At 41.1% G+C, this 18,427-nt stretch overlaps 1 long non-coding RNA gene across 1 annotated transcript in view; it reads left to right on the top strand.

Moving 5' to 3' along the window:
• The window catches only part of LOC107076651 (uncharacterized), a 111,080-nt gene extending 99,911 nt beyond the window's left edge, over positions 1-11,169 (top strand). Inside the window, exon 5 of the long non-coding RNA XR_011184953.1 lies at positions 10,845-11,169. This is a non-coding gene — a long non-coding RNA (uncharacterized lncRNA). The remainder of the gene's footprint in view (positions 1-10,844) is intronic.
• Positions 11,170-18,427: the final 7,258 nt, after the last annotated feature.

Raw genomic sequence — 18,427 nt, 5'->3', positions numbered from 1 at the left:
GGCAATTACCACAGAATCTCATGATTGGTGGTTGTGTTCTCAGTTTCATTTAGCTAATTTGTTACAGCGCATTTATTATTTATGTTTCCTAAGTGCTTATTCTTTTTTTCTAATTTAATTTCTTCAGATGCGCTCCTGCCAAGTATAAAATGAATCAATATGTGAATAAGTTTAGGGAATGTTCAATTTATTAAAATGGGGTTTTAATCTTTGAAAATTACAGCATAAAATGAGCAATTTAAAAAGATGATTTTCACCTAATAATTTACTGCAGGTTAATAACTGTAAAAATATTCTGGGAGCCTTATGGAAATCCTTTTTTTCTTGTTTTGTAATTAACAGTTTATGATTATCGAGCATCCACACAGTTCTACTCAAGAGATCAGTTATTATATTTGAGCCTTTTAAAATTCTGCGTTAATTCCAGGAAGGCCGTGGAAGAAAATCATTTGTACAAACGGCATATAGAATTTTCCCACTCACCAAAAGCTATTCCCTAAGAAGTGATAAACAAAATACTGCGAATACTGTGGCCATACGGCTCATTTCTGCTGGGGCGGTCCTATTATTCAAGATTGCACCCTTACACCGCGTCGACACAGAAACAGGTCAGCTGGAGACCACTGGATTTTCTTTCGTAAGTGCACTTAGCTTGCCTCATTGACTTCCTTTCCTAGCCAGAGTCTAAATAAGTTGCCTTAAATAATTAAATAATCAAGGTCTTAGTAATTCCTCGCCTCCCAGAGTTCATTAAAACAACAGTGTTCTCCAAAGTGTAACTACATGTCATCTTGCTGCGTGCGTTTACCAGAGAGGAGAATGTCCTTTCTTACTGAGAATTTCACAGGCAAGCAGGAAACCTGGGCCCAGGTTAACATATCATCACTTTATTGGCCATAAATTTCTTGCATTAGGAATTCATCTTTTCACATACCCCAGCTTGCTCTCCATGAGACACACAGACAGGGAGAGGAGCTGGGGGTCAGAGCGCAGGGTCAGCTATTTTACAACGCCCCTGGAGCAGTTGGGGTTAAGGGCCTTGCTCAGGGGCCCAACGGAGTAGGATTCCTTTGCTGGCTGCAGGATTTGAACGGGCAACCTTCCAGCCACAGGTGCAGAGCCTGAGCCACAGAGCCACCACTACGCCCTAAGTTGTACTAAGCAAAGGTCTCCTTATTTAATCATTTATATATTGATGAGCTGCACTGGCCTATAAGTAAAGCCCATCCTTTCATTCATCAAAACGTCTGATTTCCTTACGTTATCTGACAGTGACATACAGTAGCCTGAAAAAAAGGATGGTGCTTCTCTGACAAGTGCACAGTAACTATATATTTATAGCTCGCAGGGAGTCCTCTGCCAGGATGAGCAACTGAGCCGGCAAGAACCCCTCCAGCAAGCGCCTTGAAGGTTGACTCGTACAGCAGATGAGGAGGTGTTGTGGGGAGCTATGGGATTCCAAGTCTGTGGTGAAAATGGTTACATATATTCAGATTTTTTCAGACCTGCATTTATTATTCAAACCACTGTTTTAAATACTGCATTTTAACCCAATATGCCACCAAAGAGCCCCGTGCATTGATATCTCACTGGTTCTGCTCATCTCTTTGGAGCCAATTAGTGTCAGTTCAGTGCAGATCACACGGAACACTGGAGGCAACAATTTAAAAATCTTTGATGAAAGCATTTAGAAAATTTATTAGGATTCCAATAAGAAAAGAAGTCAAATCATCCCTTAAATAACAACTTTACACTGATATTCTTGCTTTTGCCACGTATCTCATTATGTGGTACCATGCATATATACGTTTTACTATTTACAGTATGTACTGAGCCTACTTTTATACATTTAAACATACAGTTCATAGGTTAAGAGCGAAGGCAAATGTTTATTCAAATTGCCCAGATGCTGTTTTAAAATAAAAAAGATATATATTTCCGGTGGCTCAGCCAGTAAAGGTGAAGGATCAATCTTCCAGGTGTGGCGTTACGGGTTCAGGCCTGGGTCATGTCACTAACCTGCCGTGACCAGGACTCCCCAAGCGGGAACACACAAGTGACCGAGCCCCACAGGGGGAAGACTGGGATTGAGCAGCCAGGGCTCCCCGCTGGGTGCTTGCAGGGTTGTGGAAACGTGCCTCATCCTGAATCGGAGCTATGATGCTTGTCAGGCGGGTCAGAGTTTTCCCACCCTGCCTTATTCACTCCTGTGTGTCTCAGGGCTTGTAGACCTGTGCCACGACTTCAAAAACACATGCCTGGTGAGTCTTAAAATATAGGGGGCCCTGATTTCATGCCCTGAATGTTCCTCCTGGTCTTAACTGAAGAGACATTAATTAACTCCAGTGCAGTCTGGAAAGCATTGAAATGAAATACGGCTCCTCAGTGCTTAATGGTCTAAAATGGTGCACTTAAATACACATCATCTTGAGAGCACAGTAGCTGGTCCGCAGATAATCTCACTTCATGACTAAGACAACTGAATTCCACACGTGGAAGGGATGTTTCTTTTTTCCTTCGCCGCTTGTTCTCTGTCTTTTGGCAGTGTTGAGTAATGAACACACCGTGAACCTCGTGCTCCGGGCCTGCGAGGAGCTCAGCTTGAACTGCGCAGGTGATGAATGTGTTTTCGGAGCGTGTCCTCACCGCGCCCAGAGAGACGTACCTTTCTCCGAAGAGCTGCGTGATGCATGACTTGGCCTTTGCTGACTTGAACCAAGAGGGAAAAAAGTATTTTGAGCAGTATTTCATGGCAGACTGCAGCAGATAAACTCCACTTCTGGAACACGTGGCGGTGCAAGCGTGTGATACGCTGTACGATTCTTAACATCTTTTCACCTCATTTTACAATTACATTGTTTGCCAGATTTGACAGCCTTGACAGTGTTTGGTACACAGTGCTGCAGTAATCATAGAGTATATCTCAGACAGACAACACCTACCTGTATATAAGTTAGTGCCAAACAAAACATGTTACAAAATCCATTTCAAAGCCTCAAACATTGGCGTGCTTTATTTCAGATCACAATGTTTGCCTCCAACTTATTAAAAAGTAGATAAAAAACAGAATACATTCCAACCAGAAAAACAAATTTAATTTATTTTACAGAAATTGAAGATTGCTCTATCTCTGATACACAGCTTGTGGACTTCAGGTCATGGTTATTTTTGTGTTTTGGTTTCTGATTCTACATGAAATATTAGTTTTACTGTACATCTTGGACAGGCATTACTACCTCCTCATAGACTGGCAGGACCTGCTGTAGTTTGTGCAGGTTGTGAGCTGAGTGAGAGGAGTGAGTCTGTGAGAGCAGTGGGCATTGTAGCAAAATGGAACAAGCCAGAAAAGGTGAAGAATATTGAGTTTAGATGTTGTAACTTGCTTTATAAGTGGCCTCTTAAACGTTTTCTGCATTCAGAATTGTTTTTGTCTGACTTTTCCTGTACAGCTGTTGCTATAAACACCTTGAGGCTTAAGCCTTATTAGAAAACCAATAATGAAAAGACACCTCTGGGTGAAGTGAGAGATCAGAGCGCAGAGGTGACAGCAGGTCAGATTTGAAACTCTCTTTTTAAGGGGGGATGCATACCATTTTGCTACGAGACGCTCGATAGGCGATAACAAGAAATGACAGCCTTTCGTTTTGGAAACCCAGGTCTACTTGACAGTAATTTGAGCTTTCAGTTCCCTTGGGTGCAAAACCTCTGGGCCTTTTTCCTCCTGAGAGTTCAGTGTTTTAGTGATTCTGTACTGCAGCTAGCTCTAATTTCCGTCTTGTGTGTGTACTTATACTGTACAAGTCCTGTGGCTTGTGCCTGTGTGGATGTGTGTGTACATTTTTACGTGTCAGAAACAGTTGGTGACAACATGTAAGATAAAGTCCTCAAGGGGACCACTTTTTGTAGCCCTATATCTCAGAGAGAATTAAATCAATATGTATTATCAGTGAGTAGTAAATCAATAGGCCATTCCAGGAGGCCATGAAATGTCTCTCCACATTAGTGGTAAAATCAGTTATTTTAACAGAAGTGTTTCATCAAAGGCAACTTTATTTCAGGCTAGAGAAGGAAAAAACTGCTTCTCTTCTGTAGTTGTCATGGTGAGTTTTTTAGATCTGAGGCTCCTTGTTTCCTTGATTTAATTTCACATGAAGATTTGAAGAAGTTTGAGAGTGTGCCTTTGCAATACTAAGAGGCATCAGTAAAACCTCATATTAAAAGTGTCAGCTGTGGCCATTTCCCAGAGGGGCACAGCATCAAGTCTCGTGACTTCTCTTCAGCTCTGGTGATAGATTGCACGTAATGTGAACTGAACAGCAAATGACAGAGCAAAGGGGAGAAAATTTAATTAACTAGCTCTTAGTTGAGTAGTGAAGATGAATACTTGACGAACAAAAAAGAGAATCTTAGTTTGAAGATCACAGACCCTAAAACATAAAAACATGTTCATTATCCCGGCATTGTGATGAATAGCTACCAGTTTTCCCCCTGTTAAAGATTAAAGATAAGGCTCTGGATCAGGTGTACTTGATGTTCCTGGGAACAAGGGATCGGAAGAATGTGTGCTGATGAAAAAGGGCTGTAATTAGTTTAAGTAAGTGCGCACTTGCTATGGTAAAGGTTTAACAATTCTGTTACTTAGATCTAGATCACTTTTTCACTCCTATTGCAGCACAAATCTTGCCAAAAAGGTATTGATCCTGCTGGTCTGTTCCATGCTCACAGCTGTGCTTTAAATACTTGCTTTGAAAATATTGAGTGCTGCTGCACTTCAATTCAGAAGTTAAAATTCTGTATTGATACTCTGTTATGTAACAACAACAAAACTGATAAACAGTTGTTTCTGAGGACTTTAGCTCATATTAAATATCATGAAAACATATCCCATAGGGCCACACAAAAGGAAACTTTTAAAAGCTACCTGTCTAGTTTTTTAAAAGTTTTTACATGCAACCGTTTTGCAAAGGTTTACACGCAACCTTTAAAAAAGGTTTTAAAGAGGAACATTTGAGTTTTTGCTGCAGTTAACTCTCCATTTGAAGTGCATTTTTTGTAAACCCCAACCTGTCTCAAGCTGATTCTGGGTTATGGGACTAAAAAGTTCACCTTCATTTCTCTCTGCAGAATGTAGAGGTGTGAGTACTGTAGGTGCTTGCAGAGAGGATTGAAGACTTCAGCTCTCTCTCCTTAAAGTATTAATCCAGGGCTGTTCAGGTAGGAAGGAAAGACACAGATGCATTCCTGGGGCTCATCTTCAACTCCGATGTTTGATCTTTGGTGGTTTTGGAGAGCCTCCTGCACCTGGAGAATAAACAGAGAGTACTGCTGTGGCTGTGTATGCCACAGCTTTAAAAGATCTTGTTTCCTAATGACAAAAGATAAGCTCAAAGGTACTGTAGGTGTTTATGGGGGTCAGACCCTTCATCCCACTGCCACAAGGCGCGGCTCATACAACATGTCTACATGTCATGAGATGGCTTAGCAATAGAGTTCTGCAGAATCGCGAATAAGCCTCTGGTTGTGCTGCATCAATGCACAGGGATGGATGTATTTCTAGGCTTTTTTATATAAAGAGGTGGCCTGAGAAGAAAGTAGAGAAAGGACAGAAAGACTGAGGAAGGGGGTGTCCCTCGTATGAAATCACACCGGAAGAGCACGTTTTGAGTCTTTGTGTTGTAGAAACTTTCCAAGGATCTTGGGTCGTGCCGCTGAAGAGCTATCCTGTCTTCTCAAACTTCCCAAGGTCTGACAGGAACACACCAAGCGATCGCTACCCTCTGCGGTGTTGCAAGGCTATGAAAGTTTCCTTCTTTTCTGCCGACTCCTCAGCAGCTGTCAGCATCCCATCTCCAATTCATGGACCGCATTGTCTGTCTCCATTTGGAGTCCTCGCAGTGTGGGGATGTTCTGACTGACTTTCTATTGTCAGATTTTTTTCTCAAGGACGGCAGCAGCATTAAATACAACTCAATCGTTTTTCCTGTCACAGACATTTCTTTTTTCTCTCCTTCTCTGCCATTGTGATGTGTATTTATTTATATAGATGTGTACATACACCAGCACAAATGGTTTACTAGCAGATGTCCTTGCGGATTAAAAAGAAATACATGAATTGATCACAGTTGTTTTATGTTTTATATTTTTAGAATTATTACATTTCTTAAAAGCTTTCCCTTTTTTCTTTTTACATGCTGTAAATGAATAGTTACACAGTGCTTTACTGATAAAAGCCTTATATCCTGTGTTGCAGTTACTGTATGTGATTTGAATAGTAGCATTCACTTTCAGCTGAGTACCTATCCATTGTTTGGAGATGATGCTCAGTCTATTTCCATATGAAATCAATTAATTTCATCTCTGCTTTCTGCTTTATTGTGAATTTAGTTCAATCTAGCATGCTGCACAAATTGTGAATGCATTTTTGCAAAAGAACTTTGTAAATTGTTTCACATAGTGAACCAGAGAAGTTCTGCAATCATGCTTTGAGCTTTTCATTTCAATGTATTCAGTAAATAACTCATTCTTTTATTGCAGTATTTAATAAAGCATGTCCAATTTCCCATTTAATCCACTCCTTTACATTGGATTTAGCAAGTCTGATCCAGTTGCTTGCCCTTTTCTGATTGATGGGTATCCTTTCGGTCTTTCTGGCCCGACCAGGTCCTCTTATTGTTTAACAAACCCAGTCACAGATATTTCTGAATCATCAAAGTCAAGGGATGAAATTGAATAGATTTCAGCCTAGGATTGTTAATGTAATGCCTAATCTTCATGTCGGTGGAACTGTGACACCAGGCAGCCTTTTCTTACTCATATGTGTCGTGGTAATGGTATATGTAATAGGTTTATTCCATGCTGATAAAAAGAAGAAAGAAAACACAATGTTTCGGCCGTGGAGCCTTCTTCAGGTGTCGAAGAAGGTAATGGTACAGTATATGCACACAGGCTGAAGGAACCACATCTTTTTATTCTTGAATAGAGGAGATCTCTCAGGGCCTTGATCCATACAGATTCACAAAAAGATAAAAACAGGTGAACAGAAAACATCAAGATCAGTGTAGAAACAAGTTCCTACTGTAGCTTAAGTAGAAAATATAAATTAGAAAACGTGGGCATTTCAACACTCAAAGGGCTGCAGGTACAGTATGTGGAACAATCTAATCTACACAAACATGTTGTTTAATGTGATTCCTTGGAATTGTTCAAGACACAGCTGGAATAGACATGCCAAAGGGTCTCTGACTATGTGTGTTTCAGTCTTGTTGCTGTTCTAACAGGGACCCCAGTTCCTGTCTGTCAGTCGGGTCTTTAGATCACAAACAATTTGTGAGCCTGCCATACCCCAAGCAGAAAGCTCCTGAGATGGCATTCAAGGACACTGGAGTAGAAGGAGTACCAGTAGTGTGCATTAGACCAGCCGTTTTCCTAATGGGGTTGCGTGAGGTAGTGTGAGGCCACCATCTTGGCTTAAATCTCAGGCCCAGTGGAGGCCTCCTGTTAATTAGAAGAAAAAACTACAAATTGAGCCACAGCTGGTCTGACTGAGTGATTAGCACTCGAGGAAGTGGAAATCCACGAGAGGGAAGGAAGCTGTCTGGATAGGGTCTGAGTGGAATTAGCCACTCCTCTGGGTTAATTAAGAGGCTCATAAGGACGGCTGTGAGGAAAAGGGATTCACACTGTGTCCAGGTTCTGTCTAGCCTCTCCTTCCTGATAGGAACAAGAGAGAGGGGAGCTCTCATCAGCTAACAGTTGGGCTGGTTTCCAGGCAGGTGGACTCCACAAGCTAGGGATCCTTGAGAAAATACAGCTTAGTCTGTATACTGAAGGGTATCACAGCTGCTGGACAGGTGGGCTTCATGGTGGCTTGCTTGCCACGCCTGATGGGGCTGAAGTGTGCTGCTGAGGAACGCAGGGAGACAGGGACAGGGAGAGGTGTACCCTCTCCCCGCAGCTGAGATGGGGTGAAAGGGGCTGGGGTGAGTCCTGAGTACTCCCTGGTCTTACCATCAGCAGACAGAAGGGTGGTCTCTGCATATGAATTGAGAGAGAAAAGAACTGACTGGCTGCTTCTGTGTCAGGAACACAAGTACTGGTAACAGAGAGAGTCTTTATTATCCCCGAGGGGGCAGTTTGTTTTACAGCAGCAGTGTTGGTGTACAGACAGAAAAAAAACAAAACAACAGCAGCAATAACAATATACTGTACATACATATTTGCATAGAAAATCAAGTGTTAAAAATCAAGTGTCAAGTTAGAACATGGCTACAGCTATGAATGAGAACTTAGATCTATTGGTCGGTAACTGCATTCAGATGGGAGAATTGGAATTCAAGATGAGATGAGATTGGAATTAAAGAGAAATGTCCCTGGCCACACTGGATCAGCTGGGAAAGCTAGTGAGCAGAAGAGTTAGTGGTTGTTAGGAAGTATCTGGTGCTTGGAGATAATCTAATTGAAGTCTCAAGAGCCTGACTGTGTTCATATGAATGGACGCTGCAGAGTCAATCAGGTTGAATTCAGATCAAAGAAGACAGAGTGAAGAGTTGATGAGAGCATCTAGTGTCATGACATGTGCAGAGCTTAGTGATTGATGAAGACTATGTGAGAAGAGTTAGTGAGAAGATCTTCTTTGCGTGTAGTGCTGAAAATTGCTTGCATGTCTTCATGCTTGTAAATAGAGCAGCATTCCCCAGAATATTATTGTGGGGTTTAAATTTCTACCTAAAATGAGCAAAAAAGTCATTTTTAAGGAAAATATAAACCATGTCACTTGTCTTTTCTAATACTGCATTCCATTTCCCCCAAAATGAAGCCAGGTGTGCGGGTTGACAGAGGTGTATAATTTGAGCGGCTGACACACAATCAGATGCCAGGCAATTCTAGGTGATTTAATAACAGCCGAATTTCTGTTCTCCAGGAGACAGCAAGGAATATGCTCAGGAGCAGCAGATAACAGACTATGAAGTATGGATGGTGCCAGTCAGTTAGCATTGGAAAAAACTGCACATCACTCTGTTTCTGATGAAGGGCACTTAAGGACATTGGAAATGTTCAGCCCCAATGGGGAATATAGGCATTAACTACATTATTGTGCCTAATCCTTTGCTGAAGCTTTTCAACAGTGCTTGATTGCTTAACTGGAATTTATTTTCTGTATTTAGAGAGCTCAGCACTCATTGCAATGTTAATTTACGTACTTGCTTATATAATTTATGCTTCCATCGCTTCTGTACTGTAACCACCCCCTTAAATGTATATGATCATCATGGAGCCCCACTTCTACCCGTGCTCAAGTATTAATTATCGATTAGTTAATTGAGTGTTTGCAGGGGGTCTAACAGACTCAACTAGCTGACTGTGCAAGTGCATAGGCTTTTATCGAAAACTGCATTGACTTTAATTTGAAGTGATAATTACAGCCTTCACCAGGGGGAACCATCTGTGAGCTGTCATGGCTGTTGAGTTAATAAGAACTCTGCAAATTAATATTTGAAATTCTCTGTCTTTGTGAGATTTGAAACCTATCCCTTTACAATAACTTTGGAGCATGGCAGTCCTTATCTAGGTTTACACTGGACCTTCCTGAAGTCTCAGAAGCTGCAGTCCCTTAAGGCATAAGAATATACTGCCTCTAAGGGAAATTAACTTGTCTTAATAGTACATATGATTGTCTAGCAGGAAATTGCTTCTGACTATGCAGTAATTGCACCTCCCCCCCGGCCTACTGCTTCCTTAGTCACTAAGAGGATATTACTCTGGTTTAATTTACCTTACAGAATGTTTTGTTGTTTAAAAGATTCTTTCAACTATAAGTTACAGAAATCGACAATATGGTTGGAAACATTCCAACCAGTTCACCTAGTTTATAGCTTGTGTTTCGTAGGGATGTATAGTATATAAAGAACACAGTTCCCTCTTCTCACTCACATGGGTCTTTAGAACATTAGGGGTGCTATTCTGGTGATTTTGTGGTGCAAACTGCCCCATGGAGCAATGTCATTTGATACAGACCGAGATGGGGCCATGGGGAACACCTTCCAGCAGGCTCGACTGCAGATCTTAGGAGTACCTTGTGCACCCCCTGGCCACCCTGGCAACGTTAGTGCCTCCTTGCGAACACTGACGAAACTCATTGCTTCCCAAACTACAGCCTTTCCAGTTTGCTCCACTGATGTACTTCAGTGCACCTAGAGTTCTGTATACAGTATATGCATACTGAATGTGATGAAGCCACCTGTTGTGATTCCATGAAAACTACAGAAATTGGTCAACAAAAATACAGAAAATACACATATTACTTTCCCATTGCACAGTGCCTTATTTAATAATGTTAAGAATGTTGAGTTTTTTTTAAGAGGAAGGTCTGTTCAGTGTTTTTCCCCGCAAGCAGGATTCTCTGCAAAATCCCACTGCAGCCTTTTAAACCATCTTTTACAATCCATGCAGAGGAATAAGGCTATTTACAAGCCTGAGGTGGAAGATTGTACTGTTGAAATGTACTGCAGTGCCCTCACGTTGACTTTGGTGTTTGCCTTTTTGAAGAACAAGACAATACAACATAATTGAGCCAAAAAGTTGCATAATGCCAAGCTTATTGTGAAACTGCAGTTTACATAACTGTGGTACATGTATTTTCTCTCTCTTTTAAGCACATTAACAAATCAGCTAAGCGAGCTTCCTGAAGGAGGCTGTTCAACTAAACTTTTGCCCAACTTAATAAAATGAAATCATTGTGGGATTCTGTTTTTGTTTTACCATTTTCATTTCACATATTTGTTTACAAAGATGGTAAGAAATCCTCTTCTGCCAGTCTTAATAAATCACTTCTCTCTTTGTTTTAGGTGGGTTTTCGTGATGATCAGGGCTGAAGCTGGTGAATTCATGAAAACAGTAAGGAGTGTTGCATCACATTACTCTCAGTAGACGCTTGTCTAAAGCCAGCAGTCCATCTGGGGGGACACACAGGCACAGACACGGACACTCACACCGGGGCCGGCTTGCAGAAGCCCACCTAGTGTAACCTAGTTAACCTAGTGTACCAGGAAGCACCTGTGGGAATCCCTGTGAAAGCAAGGAGAACATGCAAACTCCACACAGATGGATCCTGGAATTGACCCCAGTGCTGCAAGGCGGCAATATGAACCACTGTGCCACTGTGTCACTGAGTATTTGATAGAACTTTGTTGAAATATATATATATAACTTGCTTACCTGCTATCAATGTTATCCATTACTGTGCAGTTAAGAAAAGCTATTCTCATACAGAGCTCAGAAATAAAAAAACTTATCTTCAATAAAACCATTTTGGCACTGTTTTGTCACTGCTCTTTTAGAACGATGGGCACCAACGAATTGACAAATTTTGTTTTAAGAACTCTGCAGTTTTCATGGTGGTGTTTGAAGAGCCACAAACTGTGAAGATAGTGTTTTTAGGGTGGTACAATATGTGAAGGTGTGTTGTATGGACCCTGTCTATTATTGGCTTGAGTGTATTTTTTATTGGTTGTATTGACTATTGGTTGTGTATTTGTATTGTGGGTTTTAATGGTATGAGCTCACCATACCAAATTGCATGCTACTTGTTGTTATGGGATTGGAGTATTGAGCTTGAAGTTGAGCTATGTCCGGTGTCTCATCTGGAGATGTGTGTGTTTTATCCTGGCAGGGCATTCTTTATTATATGAATCGTTTTGCACTTGGTTGTGAGAGTAATGGCTAAATCAACGCAGAATGTATTGAGATTGGTTTCGCTTTGTGACACCTCTGACAAAGATCTCTCATTTTGACGGAATAGTAATCTGTAAATCTTAGAATAAACAAAAGCCATATGATGGTAAAAAGATGGATGTGGCGCAAGTGGGTGAGAGCAGATTGATTTTTTTCAGGATTACAGCACTCGGATGTGTGGGCATGAGTCATTCCCTTGGCACCAAATACATATTCCAATATAATCAGCTGTCAAATCCAAGGGGAGGAGGGGGAGATGGAATCTCTCATCTCTGCTTAAAGCACTGGGAGAGATTGAGAGTCGCCAGGCTGCAAAACGGGGAGTCGTCTTTTCTCTGCAAGCTGAAAATTCTTGCTGCGTATTTGGGTTCCACATTCTGCAGGGCTGTGTTTTAAAGCACAGGTTTTTATGCATGCAAGATGTGACACAGCTCATTCAGTTCTTTTTCGCTCGGAAGACATTTGGTGAGATGGTCACCTTAAAAAAGTTTTAGTTTTTAGATTAAAATCTTGCCTGTGCCAGTTATTGGCAGAGGTGGAGGAAATGCATGCAGTTTTCTTGTTCATGCCCAAAAGGCCACCCCATTGGCATATTTCTCATTTTGCTTTTGTTCATCAAAGGAAAGCTGCTTGCTTCAGCATACATTCACGAAAAAATGGGGGTTTTGCTGCATCTGCCGCATGCCTGTGAATATAACCATCATTTGGAGCAAGCAATTAAAAATAATCAATCACAAAATGAATGGCTGTTGACAAATAATTTGCTTTTTTTCTCTCTCTATGTGCACAGCTTGTAAAATATGGTAATGAAAGCCAATTGGTTGTAGAAGGCCTAATTGCAATTCTATTGGAATTGATTAATGATTTTTTTTTTACAAAGCCCAAATAAATTACTACATGATGACAAACAGCTTTCTGAAGCAACCTGTTTCTTTCACGGTGCCGGGGACAGCAGAAGCAAAGATACATCTTCCCCGTTCATAGGAGTCCACAGAGGATCTGTATAAGGCAACACAGAATTGTGTTTACAAAGCAGGCTGGTCCTGTGATGCACTGGGTATTGGTTTAATATTTTAAAATGCAGACATGCTGCTGGGTATTTACGCTGGCTGTATGTTCTGCAGCAGTCATGTTGCACTAAACCTGGCTTGACACCTTTGGACTGAGTGAGGGGTTTTACCCTAATTGTCATTTTATTGACACCCTGGAGCTTGTGTGATGTTCAAAACACTGGGCTCTATCCATCTGAAGAAGCAGAGTCGGAGTGGTCCTTTGTCCTCTGAGAGCCTCCGTTTGTACTTCAAGGGTGAGACATACTGTCCAGTACGCGCAGTCTCAAGGCTCTGCTGCAGCAGGCAGCTCTGATGAAGACAAGTGTTGGAGTGCTCACAATGAATTCTGAGAAGGTGATTCCAGGGGCTCACTTTTTATAAGGCATAAACCATAAAGCTTTTTCTATGCAGCATGGGACATGATAAAAATCTTAGATTACATAAAGCAAGCTTTTTTTGTACTGTTGTTCACTGGGCACCTTATCATCTCTGGCTTTTTTTTTCTACACATCAGCGTTAGCTACCTCAGCTGTCAGCAGTGGCTTGTTCCCGGGCAAGTTGATGTTTTGACGGGTGACGTCAAGCCTGAGTGACACCCTACTCCCTTGACTTTTGTGGCTTTCTCTCCCTTCTTTTGGTGACAGTCACTTAAAGATCACCAGTTCACACTGTCTTTGCTCAGATCTGTGCTTCCACACTACTGCTCCAAATAGGATTTCCCCTGAAAAGTGAAGATCTGAGTCCCCCTCTTTCAGGAGCTTCAGTGCCAAACAGTCTGGTTTGTTACATAAGTCTTCTTTCAAACATTTTTTATGCACTAATTACATGTGGTTGAACAAAACTGATATATGACATTTTCTCTTCTTTCACTTTCCAGTGGGACATTTGTTGCTACTCTAAACAGCCCAAAAAGTAAATGCCTTTGTGCTTCGTCTTTCTGCAGGCTGCCCTCCTGAGACAAAGGCCGGGTTTTTGAGGTGTTTAGCATGGAGAAAAGAGGGGCACGTCTGACTATGCCTCCATTGGCATCACCTCTGGTGCTTATTAGGATTCTGAACATGAAGTGGTCTCATCTTAGCATCGTGTGGATCTCATCTCCTGTCGTTCTGGTTGTCTCGGGGCTGGTGTGGAGATGACTGGTCGGCTTGTAGCACTGATAAATCATTATGCCAAATGTGACCATGATTTGCATGGTTTGCAGACGAGTACATCAAAAGGTAATAGCTCTATTAGTGGAACTAATGAAGACGTAGAAAACCCCATATAAAGATTGTTCCACATCGCAGGTTTCATAGCAGAGTGTGTATATAGTAGAGCTGAATGTCTTTTTTTAGGTTGATGAAAAAGTGAAATAAGTCTCTTTCTTTAAAAAAAAGCCTTATTCAGTTACAGGCATCACAGGGAAATGGTATCCCAGAATCTTATTTGATTCAAAGTTTACTGTGAAATTCCCATGAAATAGAATGAAGCCAGGCTATAGGAACCTGGGGAAATTCAGTGAAATTCCTTTTCTTTTCCTGTGGTGTGCTGTATCTAACCACATCACAGCCAAGGGGAGAATAGCTTTCTCATTTTATGCAGAACTACACTGTGATTAATTAGGTTTTCAATTCTGTTTTAATTAGGCTTTTGGTTTCATTTGCTAATCTTCCTAAATTTACTGAGAGAGTTTGAAATACTTGACTCAGCATAATATGAAAAAACATACATTTTTCATACATTGTAATAAAACAGCCACATTATAAATCTTAATTCCCCCTGAATATCACTTCTTCAAACACACTCATGAGCATGTGTTTATTTTCTGTTCTCATAAATGTGTTACTGTATGTGTTTCCTTAATAGTTTGAAACATATGCATTTCTTTATATGAGACTGATGATATTAATGTTATTTTCTTAGTAACCTTGGCTGGACTTTATTTGTATGTTGAAAGTCCTAAAAAAGCCCTAAAAATGTAAGGGGCTACTGCTCTTCATCTTGTCTGGCATCTGTACCGGTCCTACTGAAGGAACGCCCTGTATTTTCCAGGCACTGTCTTCAAATCAGGCCCCCCGAGAGCTCAGATGAGGCCCGGGCCATTTCACATTGTGAGGCCCCCTCATTGTTTGGGAAGAGGGGTAAAAAATATTTGAATGTAAAGAATGGCATGATGGAAAGATTAAGGCGGCTATTTTGAAACTCCTAAAGAATGGTAGATTCAGCACTGAAAGGGGGACGTTTTTTTAAAAGCAATGGACTTTAGTCCAGAATCACAGTAGGTGGTAAAAGTTCCACATTCGACTCAAGTCGAGAAACACAGCCAGAGGGTTGAAGTGGGGGACCACGCACCCTTGGCTGAGGTGAGGCCCCCCTGTGAGGTGAGGCCCTGCTGCCCCCCTCTCGTAGGGCCTGCTTCAAATACAAACCCAACCAGGGAAGCAGTCAAAGTCACTGCATGGCTTGCTTTGCCATTTGTCCCCTGTTTGGGGTCTAAACCAGAGCTGTCTCTCCTCTTAGTCCCGCAGGGCTACAGTCCAGCAGGGTTCCCAAAGTCTCTTTAAAACATTATCAGCTTAAGGACTGACTGCTCAACTGGATGCGTTTTGCCACTAATTAGCGGAATCGGCAGTTAAGAACTCCGTCAGATTGAAAAACTGCAGACCCCCGGTGCAGGTGCTGAGCCTTGCTTGATAATGCACCTTTCATCCAGGTCTCTGCTCCTCTCCTGTCCTCCTCTTGAGCTGCAAGCCCATAGCACTGTGCAGGGAGGCCCCTGGCCCAGCACTGGCAGGTCTCATTAGAAATGCTGAGCCCGTCTCTGCTGCTGATTAGTGTGACTCTCGGTTTAAGAAGGTGCGCTGACCTGCACCCATGAAATATTCATAAGCTTTAGGAATACGGCATCTGCCTGAGCATGGAGTCTAGGAGGAACGGGCCTTAAGAGGTGCCGTTCAAGCTGGGCAGGAAATGAATGCACCGCTGGCGACGAGACCAGCACGTCACTGCAGAAGTGCTCCACCAGTATCAAGTTTTATTTGAGATCCTCGTAATGGACAGGTAAAAGCTTTTCACTCTGGTTTCCTTCTCACTTGTTGCTAACAACAACAGCCTCTGGATTTCTTGATCAGACACTATCTCAAACAAGAACAGCCTGAGGCAGTGATCTTTTGTCTTTAGGAGCCACTGTAAAGTGTGTACGTACCTCACATACTTCACTGTGTTTGAGGGAATTCTGAATAATTCATGGATTTCAGTGCTTTCTCTTTGTCATGTCAACCTAGGGCCAGGCATTCCATGATTGGTTAATTAGACTGGTTCCCAAGCAATGCTACAGTAGCTTCACAAAAATGAAAAACAAGAAAGCTTTTGTAAAACAGACTAGGTATTTCTTTTTTTGTGTATAGTAAAAATGCTGAGCCTTCCATTTATTCACATTCTAGTGCAGTCTACCTTTTAACTTGTTGCTGCTTGAATACTAAATCTTCCACATATTAAAGGTTAATAGAATATTAACATTTTAAGGGATTCCACATTCTCATTATATACATTTTTTTCCCTGCATGGTTCATCCTTTGGCTAAACATCTATCTTCCTCATTTCTGGGAAGAATAAAAACTGCTTTCAAATAGAGTCCAGAATACAGAAACAAGGATCATGAATTGAAAACTTTCATTCGAATAGTTTCTTAGTGCACGCTGACTAGTTTAGAAATAATATATGTTCTGACCCCCTTTACTTGCTAATTTAACTAAAAACATTTGCAGATCTGCTTATTGTTAAGAAATAAGTGTCAAGTATAATTTCTGCCATTTGTCCGTGCCTGAGATACTGTATGTGATTTCTGCTGCACACTTTCAGGATATTTTATTTTGCAATGAAAACATGGCTGATGGATGATAACCTTGGAGACAGCAACTAGGGTACAGGGGTGAGAGGCTATTGACAAATCCCGAGCGATCAATTGCTGATACAGAATTCCTCATTTTGTTCCGCTCTGTTCCTGGCAGGCATGGACCAATTTGTTTTCAGCAAATTAAATAAGATGTGTATGATTTATTGCCCCACTTCACAAATCAATGGATATGATTCCCAATAAGTTGTTTGCTATCAATCATTTGCTAAAATGCTATAACAAATCTTGCAAAAATGGATTGAGAGCTGGGGAAGCCAGGCTCCTGATATTAAAAAGGAGAGATCTCTCTGCATTGACTTTGGTAGCCCCCTTCTTTGCACTCCATGGGATGAAACTGATGGATCAGACAGGTTTTGGCACCTCATTCCCCTCAATCAAGTTTCAGAAATATATCATTCACTGAGGGGAAAGCCTAAAGGGAATGATGGTGGATCTGGGCAGGTTTCCTTCAAATGCTGGTCTGATCACAAGGACGTCAGGAGAAGCTGCTTCTAATTTATTTACTGCTGTTTGAGACATTCGTGATCGCTGCTGTTTCCTTCTTTCATGGAGCTTGGCTGGTGTTTTTTATGAATTCCTGACAACTGTCGAACTGAGTTAAAACATCCGCCTCTTGGCCCCAGTGAAGTGTTATATACTGTAGATGTAGTGCTACTACAGGGTTTTTCGAAAGGCACGTTATGCTGTGGTTATTAAATGGTCACATTTGAAAGCCGCAGTAGAAATGTCAAGTGTCATCTTGCATGTAGTCTTACATTCTGAAATCTGGCCCTAATTGTAATATATAAAGAACGCTCCTGAAATCATAAGCCAGTAATGCTAGTTCTTAAATTGTGGTTTTGCATAAAGAACTTTAAGCAAAATATTTAGGCTGTACAGTAGGTAGATATTAATTGGAGTATAAGAGAGAAGTTTTGAGGGAAACAGTTGTTTGCAGTTGTTCGTACTCTTTATCACTTGAGTTAATTTGTTCCCCATTGTTCCATCTGTATTGTTTTTCCCTAGATGGTTCAACCTTCTACCTTCATTCTTCACCGTATGAGACACTATGCAGATCAGTGCTGTCTGTGGGATCTCAGTATACAGGGATACAAGATCTGCCATTTTGCCCCTTTCTTGCTGCAACATCACTATATGTAGTATGCACTATTTCCATAGGAACATTTTTTTTAAAAAAGGTGGTTAAAAACTATAACTTTCAACGGGTAAACTGACAGAAAAGATGAATGCATAGACTGATGTTCTTAAAATTAAGGATTGCTTCTTGGGTCCTCAGATTTTCAATTTTCTGAAAATGAATAATAGACCTAATGTTCACATTAAGGTGATTTTGGATATTGAATTTCATGGTTTGCAAAGAATATAATAGTCAGAGAGCAAAAAAGAACATTTGGACCAGTAATTTTGTCTGAGTGATACAGTAGCTTGAAGAGTTAGGTTTTAGTTGCATTTCCGACAGCATTAGAAGTTACTTCTCCATAGCTGTGTAGTTAAAAACTAGTACTGGCTTCTATTTGTGTTATTTATGCGTAAAAAGAACATTGAACATCACTTTCATGAAACGGCTGGATTACTTTCATGAAACTAGCTAGATCAGCTAAATAGTCTTCCTCTTGTTTGTATCCTTTTTCATCTTCTAACATTTAGCTGGCAAAGCTGTTGAAGTCTAGTTAAATAACCAGATGCAAACAGCTAAGGAATGCTGAGCTTATGTATATACTGTGTATGCATTTCACAGAGTGCAGTACAG

Source organism: Lepisosteus oculatus, chromosome 3, assembly GCF_040954835.1.
Source record: "Lepisosteus oculatus isolate fLepOcu1 chromosome 3, fLepOcu1.hap2, whole genome shotgun sequence".
NCBI lineage: Eukaryota > Metazoa > Chordata > Actinopteri > Semionotiformes > Lepisosteidae > Lepisosteus > Lepisosteus oculatus.
Note: the sequence above shows the minus strand (reverse complement) of the source record. Positions and strands in the feature narration are given on the sequence as shown.